The sequence below is a fragment of the Aulonocara stuartgranti genome (genome assembly GCF_965226115.1).
Source record: "Aulonocara stuartgranti genome assembly, chromosome: 5".
In the NCBI taxonomy this organism is placed as follows: domain Eukaryota; kingdom Metazoa; phylum Chordata; class Actinopteri; order Cichliformes; family Cichlidae; genus Aulonocara; species Aulonocara stuartgranti.
Genome location: NC_138943.1, coordinates 5,901,044 through 5,914,162, shown reverse-complemented (window position 1 = coordinate 5,914,162; position 13,119 = coordinate 5,901,044). Strand labels below are relative to the sequence as shown.

At 39.4% G+C, this 13,119-nt stretch overlaps 2 protein-coding genes across 5 annotated transcripts in view; both read right to left on the bottom strand.

Moving 5' to 3' along the window:
- The window catches only part of cdh22 (cadherin 22), a 193,406-nt gene extending 185,131 nt beyond the window's left edge, over positions 1-8,275 (bottom strand). For all 4 annotated transcript variants that reach the window (XM_082533757.1, XM_082533756.1, XM_082533755.1 and 1 more), the window contains exon 1: positions 7,944-8,275. The gene's annotated coding sequence lies outside the window, so the exon portion shown is untranslated. The remainder of the gene's footprint in view (positions 1-7,943) is intronic.
- The window catches only part of LOC309706849 (uncharacterized protein), a 464,381-nt gene that overhangs the window by 396,332 nt on the left and 54,930 nt on the right, over positions 1-13,119 (bottom strand). The gene's annotated exons all lie outside the window — the stretch shown is intronic.

The window sequence follows — 13,119 nt, the reverse complement described above, 5'->3', positions numbered from 1 at the left end:
ATTTGGTGCAGCACACACGTTGTGACTTCACTTAGTGACAGCTAGCAACCTCCAAAAAACATTTTTTTCCAACTGGAGATTGCCAAGGAGTTCACCAACTAATCTTTAGACCTGTTTAAAAAAATGATGCAACAAAAGTTGCATCTCTGCTGCCAGGTCACACTTGAAAAAAGATTTTTTTTTTTAATCTCAATTGAAAGTTTACCGGCAGCACGGTGGTTAGCACTGTTGCCGCACAGCAAGAAGGTCCTGAGTTCAATTCCACCATCAGGCCGGGGTCTTTCTGTGTGGAGTTTGCATGTTCTCCCCGTGTTTGCGTGGGTTCCCTCCGGGTACTCCGGCTTCCTCCCACCGTCCAAAGACATGCAGCTTGTGGGGATAAGTTAATTGGATAATCCAAATTGTCACTAGGTGTGAATGTTCGAATGAATGTGAGTGCGAATGGTTGTCTGTCCCTGTGTGTTGGCCCTGCGACAGACTGGCGACCTGTCCAGGGTGTACCCTGCCTCTCGCCCTATGACAGCTGGGATAGGCTCCAGCGCCCCCCGCGACCCTGAAAAGGATAAGCGGAAGCGAATGGATGGATGGATGAAAGTTTACCGGGATAAATAATTACATTTATAAAAACAAAGAAACGAAAATATTAGGGTTGTGCATTTAGCTCTATGTGATAACAAACAACAGTGTGCCAGGACCATTCATCAGTCACAAGTTTGCAGTCCTGCCAGAAAGAAATGAGAATGAGAACAAAGTAAGAGTGTGAGAAAGGCAAAGACAAAGAGAACTACCCAAAGCCTGTATTAGCCACTCACTGAAGCCAACTGTCTGTTGCTAGGCTGCATTACCAGACAGTAAATGAAAAGCTTTGGAGGGTAATTTCGACAAATATACAAATTCAGCATTGATGTTTGCTCATTCATCCATTGTCTTATCCGCTTATTCCTACTCAGGGTCAGAAGGTGCTGGAGTCTGTCCCAGCATAGACAGCACAGAAGGCAGGAAAATACCCTTGACAGGCTGCCAGTTCACAAATGAACTGACATGGACACACACTCATTTGTACTCACAATCACATCTAGGGACAATCTGTAGTCTCATATTAAACTAACATCCATACATTTGAACTATGACAGGTAAAAGTAGCAAATGGATAAAACTCCTTCTTGTTCCCAGGCAGCAAGCTAATGACTGAATAAGAGTCATTCAAACATTCACACAAAGAAACACTGAATTCTGGCTATTAGTCATAACATAACATTAATAAACTGATTCCTAGTCACAAAGGGGAACAAACTGATACACATCTTTGCCACTTTAGTTTCTAAAAATTGTTCTGCTTTTAACTTATTCAGCCAAGTCGACCAATTATCGTATGTGTATCTTAATAATGATGCATTACATGGTCTATTTTGGAAGTCATGTAAGTAAGAGGTCCTTCCTGTTAATGGCTGTACTCGACTCAATCTGTAAGCCTTTAAAAGTGACAGCTTATCATAGATCTAATTTCAGGGACACTAATCAATGAGCATCTACAGTCCTCAAAAAATGTCACTTTATACTGAGAGTAGATAATTGGAACTACGGACAAAAAGTACACAAAAAAGCACAGATTTCCCTGTTAAACGGAATCAAATTTGTGTTTACTGGCATTAGTTTTACATGCTGAACAGAGCATAAAATAAGCTATGATTGAGAGAATACTGTTTGCTTATTAAAATGACCCCAGTGCTCTTCTCACACTGGGTTATGAGAAGAGCAAACAAACCAATATGATAATAACTTGCTCCTCTTCGCATCACCTCTAATCCTTTGTTCATTTTAATCTCTAACATATGAAAAAAATACCCTTATATATGTGCGCGCTCGCGTGTGGATGTTTGCATGTGATTCACTGAAGTTATGTATCTCGAAAGATATCAAGCATTTCAGCCACAAAATGCGGATGACTTTCCCTACCTTGGCAGCCTTCATCCTTCCAAAGTCGACACTGATTCAGAAATACACCACTGTAAGCTCTGCCAATGGGGTTATGCCAGACTCAGAGGAAGAGTCTCTGTGAACCGTGACATCCAGGTGAAGAACTGCCTGTTTACAAAGCAGTTGTTCTTCCTACTCCAGTGCAAGAGGCACAAACACAGGCCAGGCAGACCAGCTATGAACACAGATTGAGTAAGTCTGGATCCAATCACCAGAGATGAAATCCTGGCTCTAGGAAATCATACACATTTAGGTAGAAAAAACAGAGGAACAAACAAAAGCACAGTGGAAGAACTGACTGTGTGAAACGTTTCTTCAACTATCACAAGTGTACTGTGTGTCAAGTGCAATATGCACATTATTGCATTGAGCGTAACCTATCACTATGGATATTTTCAAAAGGGGTGACTGTAGCTCAGACGATAGAGCAAGTCATTTGTTAACTGGAAAGTTGGTGGTTCAATCCCTGTCTGTTCCAGTCTGCGTGCCAAAATATCCTTAGGCAAGATGCTGAACTTCAAATTGCTCTCTGATTTGTCCATTGGAACGAATTTTAGATAAAAAGGTGCTTGTATGAATGAGGCATGTTGTATTGAGTGCTCAATTACAACAGAGAAGCGCTATATAAGAATCTGCCCATTTGCCAGCAGTAGTGCATAGAAGCTGTTTTTTTCTGAAGCACACAAAAAGCAAATTTTACAAAACTCCAAACATATATAACATAATCTACCGTATTCTTCCACCACTAGTAGTAGTAGTAGCAATAGTACCAATAGTAAAAAACATAAAGAAAAAGGTTATCTATGAAAATTGCATTTGTATTTCCAAATGTTTTTAGACTTTACCTATATCAATTTTATCAGATACTGAATATTGTTGGTATCCATTTGCTCCTCTTCTTACTGCTCTCTCTTTTTTAAGTAAATTTTGGGATTACAGTATTGTGAGTGTTGTATTTCTTGTACTTGTTGGCACAATGATGCAGTGGTTTGTACTATCACCGAGCTCAAACTTGCCAGCCAGCCAAGGCCATTCTGTGTGGCATTTGCATGCTCTCCCTGTGCCTGTGTGGGTTGTCTCTGGGTACTCTGGCTCTGTCCCACAGTTCAAAGATAAGCTTGTTAGGTCAACTGGTGATTCTAAATTGGCTGTGAGCATGAATACTTGCCCTGCGGTAGACTGGTGACTTGTCCAGGATATAACCTGCTTCATCCAAAACTTATCAGTGAAGAGCATTGCTTGTATAATTCTTGTATATAATTCTTATATATATATTTTTTCTTGCATCATGTCACCAATTTTCAAAGTAAATATACTTGACATGGAATTCTCACCAACCATCCAAACTGCACGTGCAAAGAAAACAAACCTTTGTTGGTGATGACGGCTTTAAGATGCCCCCTGTATGGAGAAACTAGTCACATGCATTGCTCAGGTGTGATTTTTACCCTTACTTATTGTACTTACAAAGATATATAGATAATTACATAGATAGATAGAATTATATAGATATAGATATAGATACACACACAGAGAGAGATAAACATTTAAGTTAAAACATTATAAAAATTTATAGCAATGCATTTTAACTTATTTTCCAATATAAAGCAATAAAAGCATCCATCTGATACAACAGATGAACATAAAAACTGCTCGGCATTTGTTTGTGTTTACATGCTTATGTTTGGTCTGTCTAACTGTGCAAAACTAGCAGAATTTATCAGTAACAATAGGGGCATGACTTCCACGTGCATGTTTATACTGTTTTTGGAGCACAAAATTAGCATCTGTTTAAATAAAAACAGATGATCAAATAATAATTAAAACTTAGAATTAGACAATCACGGCAAGAAAAATAAACATTATTTGCAAATGAGTTAGACTGGAATACTAAATCATTCTTATGGCTGTTAGCTAAACATGAGGCATTTAGCTTTTTGATAGAAAAAGCAGTTATTTTAGCCTCACAACAACATATCATTTTCACATGTTTACAGTTTAAAAAATGGGGACATAACTTATTACTAACTAGTAATGATTTTGAGTCCCTTTTGTTTTTGCTAATCCTGGCTTGCTGCGTTCCGATGCGTCCACTCTTTACGCTAATCCAAACTATGCTAAGCTAAGTATATGGCCCAGTCACTGTAGATTTATATTTAGAGTATATAGATATGGAAGCAGTATCAATCTTCTCATCCAACTCTTATACAAGAGTTACTTGTTATACAAAAACAAGCTTATACAGAAATTTTATTCTTTTTCTTTTAACTTGAAGGACACAAAATAAGGCATGATGATGACAACATAAACTGCACTGTTGAATCATTGTTGACTAGCTTGCTGCAAAACAGCCTCAACAGTGACCAAATAAAAAGGTATGAGTGACTTGTTTCATCACAAGTAAAAGCAGCTGAGTTTCCTGAGTAAAAGCCACAGTATTCGAAAATTGCTGGATCAAAGTATAGCCTGTAACGCTCTTCTTGAAATCAGTTGCAAACAGCGCTGGAAAATCAACCATGGAGCCGGTCCATGGCCTTAAGCTCTCTGTCTCCTTCTACCTAGTGATTCCATCACAGAGCTCAAGCAGTAATACGGTTGATGCAGTCCCTGCCCGGAGGGGGTAATGAAGTGACTAAGGGCTGACCGTTCCTGACCGCCAACAAGACAGCAGGTGTGAGCAGTGAGGAGTGTGAATATGTGTGTTATAGTGTATATGGGTGTGTTTGTGTGTGAGTCTGTGTGTATTAGAGGGTATTAGATAGAGAGAGAGACAGAGATTATGTATATGTTTTTTCACTATGAACTAGGTTCCTAATCATAAGTATGAATCAATTAGTTGGTCTAATCGGTACTTTTTTTTGTCAGGCATGAAGAGAAAAGAAAAAACAACAAACTCACGTTTACGCTCGTCTATATCATCTTTAGTGCCACATCACTGCCATCTATCAGCCTCTTTTGCTCCCCTTTTCTCTTTCTAGTTCCAGCACTCTTTCATTTTCCTCCCTCTCTTCTCGTATCTATCCAAGCCATCTCTCCTTTAACACTACATTTATGCGCAGGCTTGGTAAACGGTAATCAATGTCTCACAATGGTGGACTGCTTCATCGAAACGATTTTTCAGGGGAGCTGTGTGTTTGTTCACGTGCATGTTTGTGTATGTGACAAAGGGTGAGATAAAAAGCAAGACATAGACTGAAGAAAGGAGAGACAGAGAAACTGAGCCATTGCTTGATGCACACACATCAGGCTTTTTATGTAAGTAAGCTTATATTTTGTGCATCTATGCCTGTTTGTGTTAAAAACATGTGTGAAAATTTCACACTGGATTTGGCACTCACTCCAGAAGCTCACTGTAATGCATTCACTTTTGGTACATAAATCACAATCAGCCTATCCTGCCATCTGGGTTACTGCTACATGGCCCTTGTAATGTACATGCTGGTTAGACCACCAGCTGAATAGTTAGACTACGAAAGCAGATATGTGTCTCTAATGGACAGTAGAATAGCAAATAAATTCCTTGAAGAAAATGTTTGGTATTCTGCGTGTGTGTGTGTGTGTGTGTGTGTGTGTGTGTGTGTGTGTGTGTGTGTGTGTGTGTGGGAGGAAGGTGGGGGGGTGTACGTATTCCTGTATATCAGATCCTCTTAAAATTGTTTAAACAACCTTATACAAAATAAAATCACAAAGCGCACAGTCACTGCATGCATAAGATAGGTTCAGTTGATAAAGCAATTTCACAATTACAAATAAATAATTAAAGCACACAAACACACACACAACCTCCAGATGCTGCAGCAAGTGGAAAATTTATTCCAACATGGCAGAAAACTAGTAAGCCCCCTGATTAATGTTTAAAGTAATGACTGAATAGTTAACTGTTTAATAAATCTCCCTGAACTTGCGCTGATCTTTACTCCAACCGACTGCCATCCTATAATGTAACTTCTGAAATCAATTTTTCAAACACAGGGTCAATAAAGGTCGCAGCCCTCACCTAGAGATCCTGTCTCTTTGACAGATTCCTGTACACATCAGCATCTAATTGGAAAATTAAAGTAATCGATTGGCTATTGTAACGACAGGCATTTCTCTCACTTTCTCAAACACCAATTAGGTGTGGATAAATGGTAAACTGAGGCCTGTCTGAAGTCTCACAAATACACACACTCCCCATGTACATGAACGGACGTACGTATACGTGAAGGCACATTTCCAAACACACTAATATATACAGTCAAGAATGTAGACACCCTTAAGGAGTAAACTTAACCAATCTAACCTTAGCCAAGGTCACAGAGTAATATCCTAGCTTAAAGTGTACTGTAACCCCACGGTCACAAATCATATTCAGCAATATGAAGCACACACACACACACACGAGTCCTCCAGTTGGGAACAGGTTGTATTTCATCCAGATACCAAGATGAAGGGTCTGCCTTCCTACAAAACAAATATTAAGCTGGCATGGAAGAAATCTGATCAATCTTGTAGTTGTGAAGTACTTACAGTATAATGCGTCCAAAATTGTGGGAAGCAGCAAACACTAGATTGAGCTAACATTTGCCTGTCTCTTCAGGGACTGTTTCATGAGAATAACAAATGTCAAATAATATTTAAGCAAATCTAAATGCCATGTGGACAAATATTTTGGAAGGCTGAGCAAAATAAATCAATTTAAAAGAAGGCAACAAAGCACAGCGAAAGGTTGAGAGGGAGAGGAGCAGAATTCTCAGTCAGTAACTGCTGAGATGTGCATGTTGCAGGAAATTTGGATCTTGTCCAGCAGAATGTGTTAAACAAACGAGATAGAAATTGCGGCTGATGCTAATTTGATTTGTGAATATCTATTAGATCCACATGAAGACTGAAAATTATTAAAATATCAAATATAAATGAGTAAACCCAAAGTAATTGGTAGTAATAGGAAAAAAGAAAATGAAAGGAAGGATACAAAAAAGGGACAATGTTACATTTGCAAGAATGAGACTTTTGTTTAATGAGACTAAAATATTTTAGTCTACATAACTATCAGTGAATGTTCATCCCAACATTACTAAGATAAGAGTTGTGGTTTGTTTGTTTGTTTATTTTGTTAGTTAGTTAGATGTTAGAATGCTTTTAAGTCAGCATCCATTCAACAGCATGGCTTTAGTGCACAGTGGCACGCATCCAACTTCCCCAGATGCATCCTGTTGGCGCATCAAGTGGCTGCAGTCCTCGGAAACCCATCTCAGTGTGCAGGAGGTGCGTGCAGTCGTTTTGCCCCCCTCCCCACCTCTAGGTTATTTCATTTTGTTAGGCTTTGTGTCGTTGCTTCAAGGCTGATGTGCATATACACAGTTAGACTGTCTATTCCTATGACTACTACAGTCAGTTGCGGTTTGTACCATTAAAAATAGAATTTTCCACAACCATTCACCACGGAATCTATGCACACAGTATAGTCCACTACCTCTCCCCAATTTCACCGTGAAGATGTTGCTACAAATCCATGCGACGAAATTGTGAAGGTGCAGTTTTGTCCCAGAGTGAGTGACCAATTTCGGGCACAGTTTTCGGATCTACCGTAACCTTGCAATCGTTAAGAGTAGTCTGATTACTATTTAAATCATTGCATGTGATCGAAATCGCGACTGTGTCCTGCGCAGCGCTTATTACCAAGTGCTTGACAAATGTTAAATGTGTGATAAGTGTCAACAAGTTAGCTGGCGATGTTCAACCTTCAATTAAATACATTTATTATTAAAAAATGCAAAGGCTCTAATTTCCTCTATCAATACATGTGCACGCACACAAACACAGTATTATAAGAACAAAAATCCACAGTACATTTCTGCAGTTCCCTCGTATTTGCTCCTACAGTTAAAAGGCAAAGGGCATTTTCAAAATCCAACAGAAATGTATGTTACAAGAGCGTGCCAGCGCACGGTGAACTTTCTCATTAAATTAAAACAAAGTCCTACCTTTGTTATCGCGTGGCGAGAACAAATGCCTTTGCCTTGACAAGTTGCAGAGGGACACGGTAACGGTTATTCAGCTTGGCGCTTCTCCTGCAATCAAAGGTAAACGATTCCTTGTCAGATGAAAATCAGAGGGACAGACGCTCCGCTCGCCCTGTCTGCCACCGCGCTGCGCGTCTGGAGTCTCTGTTCCGATGAGCGCAGAGAGAGCAAAGGCAAAGCCGCTCTCGGAACGGCGCGGTATGGAAAGCCCCTGGTGGTGATGAAGGGAACCTACCAATGAAGCGGACGAGAGAAACGGAAAGAGAGAGAGAGACAGGAGATGAGAGAAAGAATTGGGGACCGATGGGGGTCACTGGAAGATAAAGTAAACAAGGCGTGCTCGTTTGACCTCTATATTCATGTAAACATATTGAATGTCATAAAGACGGATACTGTCTGGCCAAAAAAGAACACCACAAAATGGTATGAGCACTGCACATTGTGCATCATTACTACCATTACAATTCCAGTCCACAGACAGAAGACAGTTGCAGGGGTTTGCTTGTAAGTTCCAGCAATGAGTGCTGAAGCAAAAACTAAAGTCGTGACTTTCAAACTAAAGGCTTTTGCTGTATGAGAAAAGTTTTTGCAGCCTGCTGTGTGGTTTATTATCAAAATTTGCCATTTTGTTCTGCATTCCTCAAGCCCATAATGCACCTTTATTCCTTGGTGGGAAGTTTAGAAAAGAGCAGATTGTGATTTTGTGTGTGGGGAGTGAGACAAATGGAAGCATCATAGTTTTCAGCTTCAGTAGGCCTAGAGAAACACAGTACTATTTTTATGACCAGCAGGAGTGGTAGAAAACAACAACAAAAGGAAATGAAGAATTGCTTGAGAACAATGGACTGTGTTACATTATCTGGAGGTGGTATTCAGATAAATTTTCTTTGGGTATTTGAGAAGGTGAAAATGTCAAGTATGCCCGCTCCCTTGAAGTGGTTCACCTGTTAATCAGAGTGTGTGTGCCAGTGAAATATGCAGTGAAGGACAAGAATGAGACACAGTGAGAGCGCATGAGAAAAAAAGGGAGAGGTGGAGGGATGGCTGGGGGTGGGGGGTACAGGTGCAGATTACCTACCATCACAACAAGCTGGCATCTCTCTGAGGTGCAGTGAGTAAGGTTAGGAAGGTTAGGGAGCTGATGTACCAACAAGGGTTTTAAAAGCTAGTGTGCAGAAGCTGTTCTCTGAGAGGTGCTAAATAAAGGAAGGTAGATTCAGAGAGCAAGAGAGAGGAGGGGGTTGCTGGAGAAAAAGAGATAGAAAGGTTACATTCATTGTGACTCAGGATTTTATGATGACCAAGTGGAGAATTGTTTTGACTCATATGAGTTTTTAAATGCTTTAGGAAGTAGGGTGTAATCATTGCCAACAAGCAGTCCTGTGAAACTGCAGTCTGTCATTTTTGGCCATGGTACATAGTACTGATCCACTTCATTTTTTAGAAGTTTATTCATTGACACAACCAAATGTTTGGTGATGATGTTCATGGCATTTTGGCACTTTCGTAGCTATCATGTATGGTACCAACTGTCATTTGCTGGACTGACTGCAGTTCACGAGGAAGTGCTGGTCATTTGGGGGCATTTGGAGTGAGAGTATCTGCATGAACATTAGAGGTGCTGTATGCATATAATAGGTGCTCTATGCTTGTATGCATGTGTTTGCATACATTCAAAAAGTGCTCTATAAATGCTTGTCCATTAACCACTTAATCTGACATAATTTGCTATTTCCTTAAAAGTTTTGTTTAATCAGTGTTTATCCCTTATAATCTTTTATAAGCCTTTACACAGCGCTTCATTATACTTGCTGTCCCTGGTCATTTTACATAGCCAGCTCTTGGGGTGGAAGTGCTGACTAAGGACAGGTCTCTTGAATATTACATTTTTCCTCAGCAGCGAGGTGTTGAAACACTGCCCATGCCTATCGCTCAAGCCCATAATGGGAACCGGAGACCAGCAGCTACAAACATAAATATCGGTAGATATAGTACTGTAAGACACCACCAGCAGCCAATCAATACATGGCAGTGAAGGGGTTGGCAGGGAATAAGAAAAAGCAATGAGAAGGAGGAGGTTAATGGGTATCTAGGTAAAAGGTCCATAGAAGATAACATTAGTGTTACCCCGATATTCCACCAGAACTTGACTATGAAACATTGATAAATGACTCAAAGAAAAGCACTAATCAAATATCGATAATAAAGGTAGTTCACCCTCCCCCACTCATAAGTATTTTAATCATCTGTTTGCAGCATTCTAATTGTGCTTCCAGTTCCTTTTGCACTGTCATAAAACCAATAGTCATTTCTCCCAATAGAAAGGGACCCAGATGCATTGATGTTCCTAATTTATGTATGCAAAGAAAAAAAAACCCTTTCTCTACATTGTTAATAAAGTGAGTGTTTCATGTACAGCACAGAGGAGCTACTTGCCATATCATCAGTATGTGCTCTAATATGGAGCAGGCTCAGTGTAAGCTGCTGCCAAATCAGAATCATGGACTCCATCTGAATTCCTTAAGAAGGCTAAAGGAAAGATATTATTTTTCTGCCCGACTAACTGACTGTAAAAGATGGCTGAACCCAAATGAGCAGAATGGAAGGCTCACTGTTTTCAAATATCATGCTGTGAAAAACTGTGTAAGGCCCCACAAATACTAACTGTGCTCCCCATGTGTGATCAGTCTCAGTCAAGCAAGCAATACAAGCTAGTTAAAGCTAATTTGATCATTTCTAAAACAACAATAGCGCACAGATGTCGTCCAAGGAAGAATGTGAGCTACTGTGCATACTGTACTGAAGAAGGAACAAAGAAAGCAAGAAAGAAGCAGGAACTGGAACTGTTTTTAATGGTGGTGTGAAGCCAAATGAAAGTAGCAATCTGTTAGCTGTTTCATGCTATAGTGAGTGTAGCTCCATTTGTTTGACTACTGCACATACTTGCAATGTATCAAGACTTTTCAGGTCAGTGTAATCATTCTTTGCGGCTGGAAGCAGCTGCATTCATGTAGTACTGCAGTGCATGAATGCAGCAACTTCTTCTTTGGGAAATAGTTGCTTCAGAGGTGATTCCAAAACAGTTCCATGGACAGCTCCTCATTATCTAATGGAAGACTGCAGGAGACCAGCTTCAAAAGCTGATCCCAAATCAGGGGAGGGAAAGGAATGGAAAGGAACTTTTTAAATAAGACTATAGGAGAGAACTGCTTCAAAGTGGATCTCATATTAAGCCCCATGGACAATTCATGATTTTCAAATGGAAAACTGTAGGAGAGAGCAGCTTTAAATCTGATCCCAAGTCAGCACAGTGGACAATTCCTCTTTCTTTTCAAACATAAGACTTTGGTTCAAAACTGCTTCAAAATCATTTGGATTATTACTTAATTTTTTAAACAGTAGACTGCAGGGGAGAACTGCTTCAAAGAAGACCCCATATCAGCCCCATGGACAACTTGTCATTTTCAAATGGAGTATAGAGAAAGCAGCTTTTAAACCCAATCCCAAATCAGCACCATGGACAACTCCTCATTTCCGAGCAGCTGACTGTAGGAGAGACTTGCTTTAAAGTGGATTCATATCTGCTCAATGGACAATTCCTCATTTCCAAACAGAGGAATATGGGAGTGTTGCTGTAAAATTAATCCCATATCGGCACCTTGGGCAAGTCCCTTTTTTTGAAAAGGCCTACTATGTGGATAAAAGCTGCTTTAAAGCTGATCCCATATCAGCATCATGGACTGCATAATTCATACAGCCTCCCTCAACCAAACAGAACTTTTCTCTCTCTCTTATAATGGTATAGGAAGCATAGAGTTGTAACAAACGGTAGTGACTTTTTTATTCTCCATGGTGTGTTCCCTCTGGGTAGCCACAGTAGCCTACTTGATAAAGAAGGTAAGAAGAGATGTTTAAAAATTGAAAACATATATTTCAAATTCTCTTTATTGAAAAATGACTCTAAGAAGATGTTTAAATTAAAATATGCATTTGTAAGCCAGGTAAAGTATCTTTAAAGAACAGATTCAGGTTAAAAATTTGAAAGCCCTTAGCGATCCAAGATCAGATCATGAATGTGGTTAGCTATTCTTATAATTCAATTTATACAAAACTTTCATCAGTAAAAGGTGCGCAAAAAGAGTTGGACAAGTAAAGGCACAGCCAGTAGCAGAAGAACAGATGCAAGGAAAGACATATAAAGTAGACGGTGGCTAGAGGGTAGGCTTCAACATGCAGACACAGTGTTTTAACCCTTTAAGACCTAGTATAGAACCAAGGCCGCCAGAGCTTATATTATATTTTTACATGCTGTAGTGCCATTTTTGGGAGCATTCCAAGTCGCTATACATCAAATCAACCATTAAAGCCCATATTTTAATAATATGTATGCATTAAGTGCATAGTAATTACATAAATTGCAAAAAATGCAATAAACTACAAAAAAATTGAAAATTGTTTTTGTTTTTTTAACATATATTTCTAGTTAGAGAAATTTAAGAGGCTTATCCCTCAAAACTGTAACTATAAAAAAGTTGCACAAAATAGTTTCCCACCACAGAAAATTTACTTTAAGTGTCTTCATAGTTTTATTTTTGAAATACACCAATTTTTATACACTGCAGGAAAAACGAAAATAAATATTATAATGCAAATTTGCAAAAAAACAGCATATGCATCAAAATAAACTATTTCCAGCAGTGCAATAGGAGTCCTAAGCATCCCAGAAACAACACAGAAAGTCATAAAGTCAAACATAAGTTTTAAAAACACAAATATAGGCTCATAAGGCCCTAATGGTAAAAAGCTACATTTCCGCAAAATGACGTCACTTCCGGTTTCGGGCGGGACATGGCGAACATGCGATAGTTCTCGCTGATGGACTAGGAAGTGTTACAAACAGCTGATCGGATCGGCAAAGCGTGTTTCTGGAATATTATGTTTTTTTGCTGCAAGTGCTTTTTATGCAGTTTTTGCAAAGCTATATGTGGAAGGAAACTGTGACCTAGGACAAGCTGAAGGCATAAGATGTAAGTACAACTCCTCCGGTTTCATATGCAAAAAAAAAATTTTTGCGCTAGCTCACGTGGTTGCAGTCCTACCTGGATTTAAAAATAGTTACGCAAAATGGAGCGTGCCT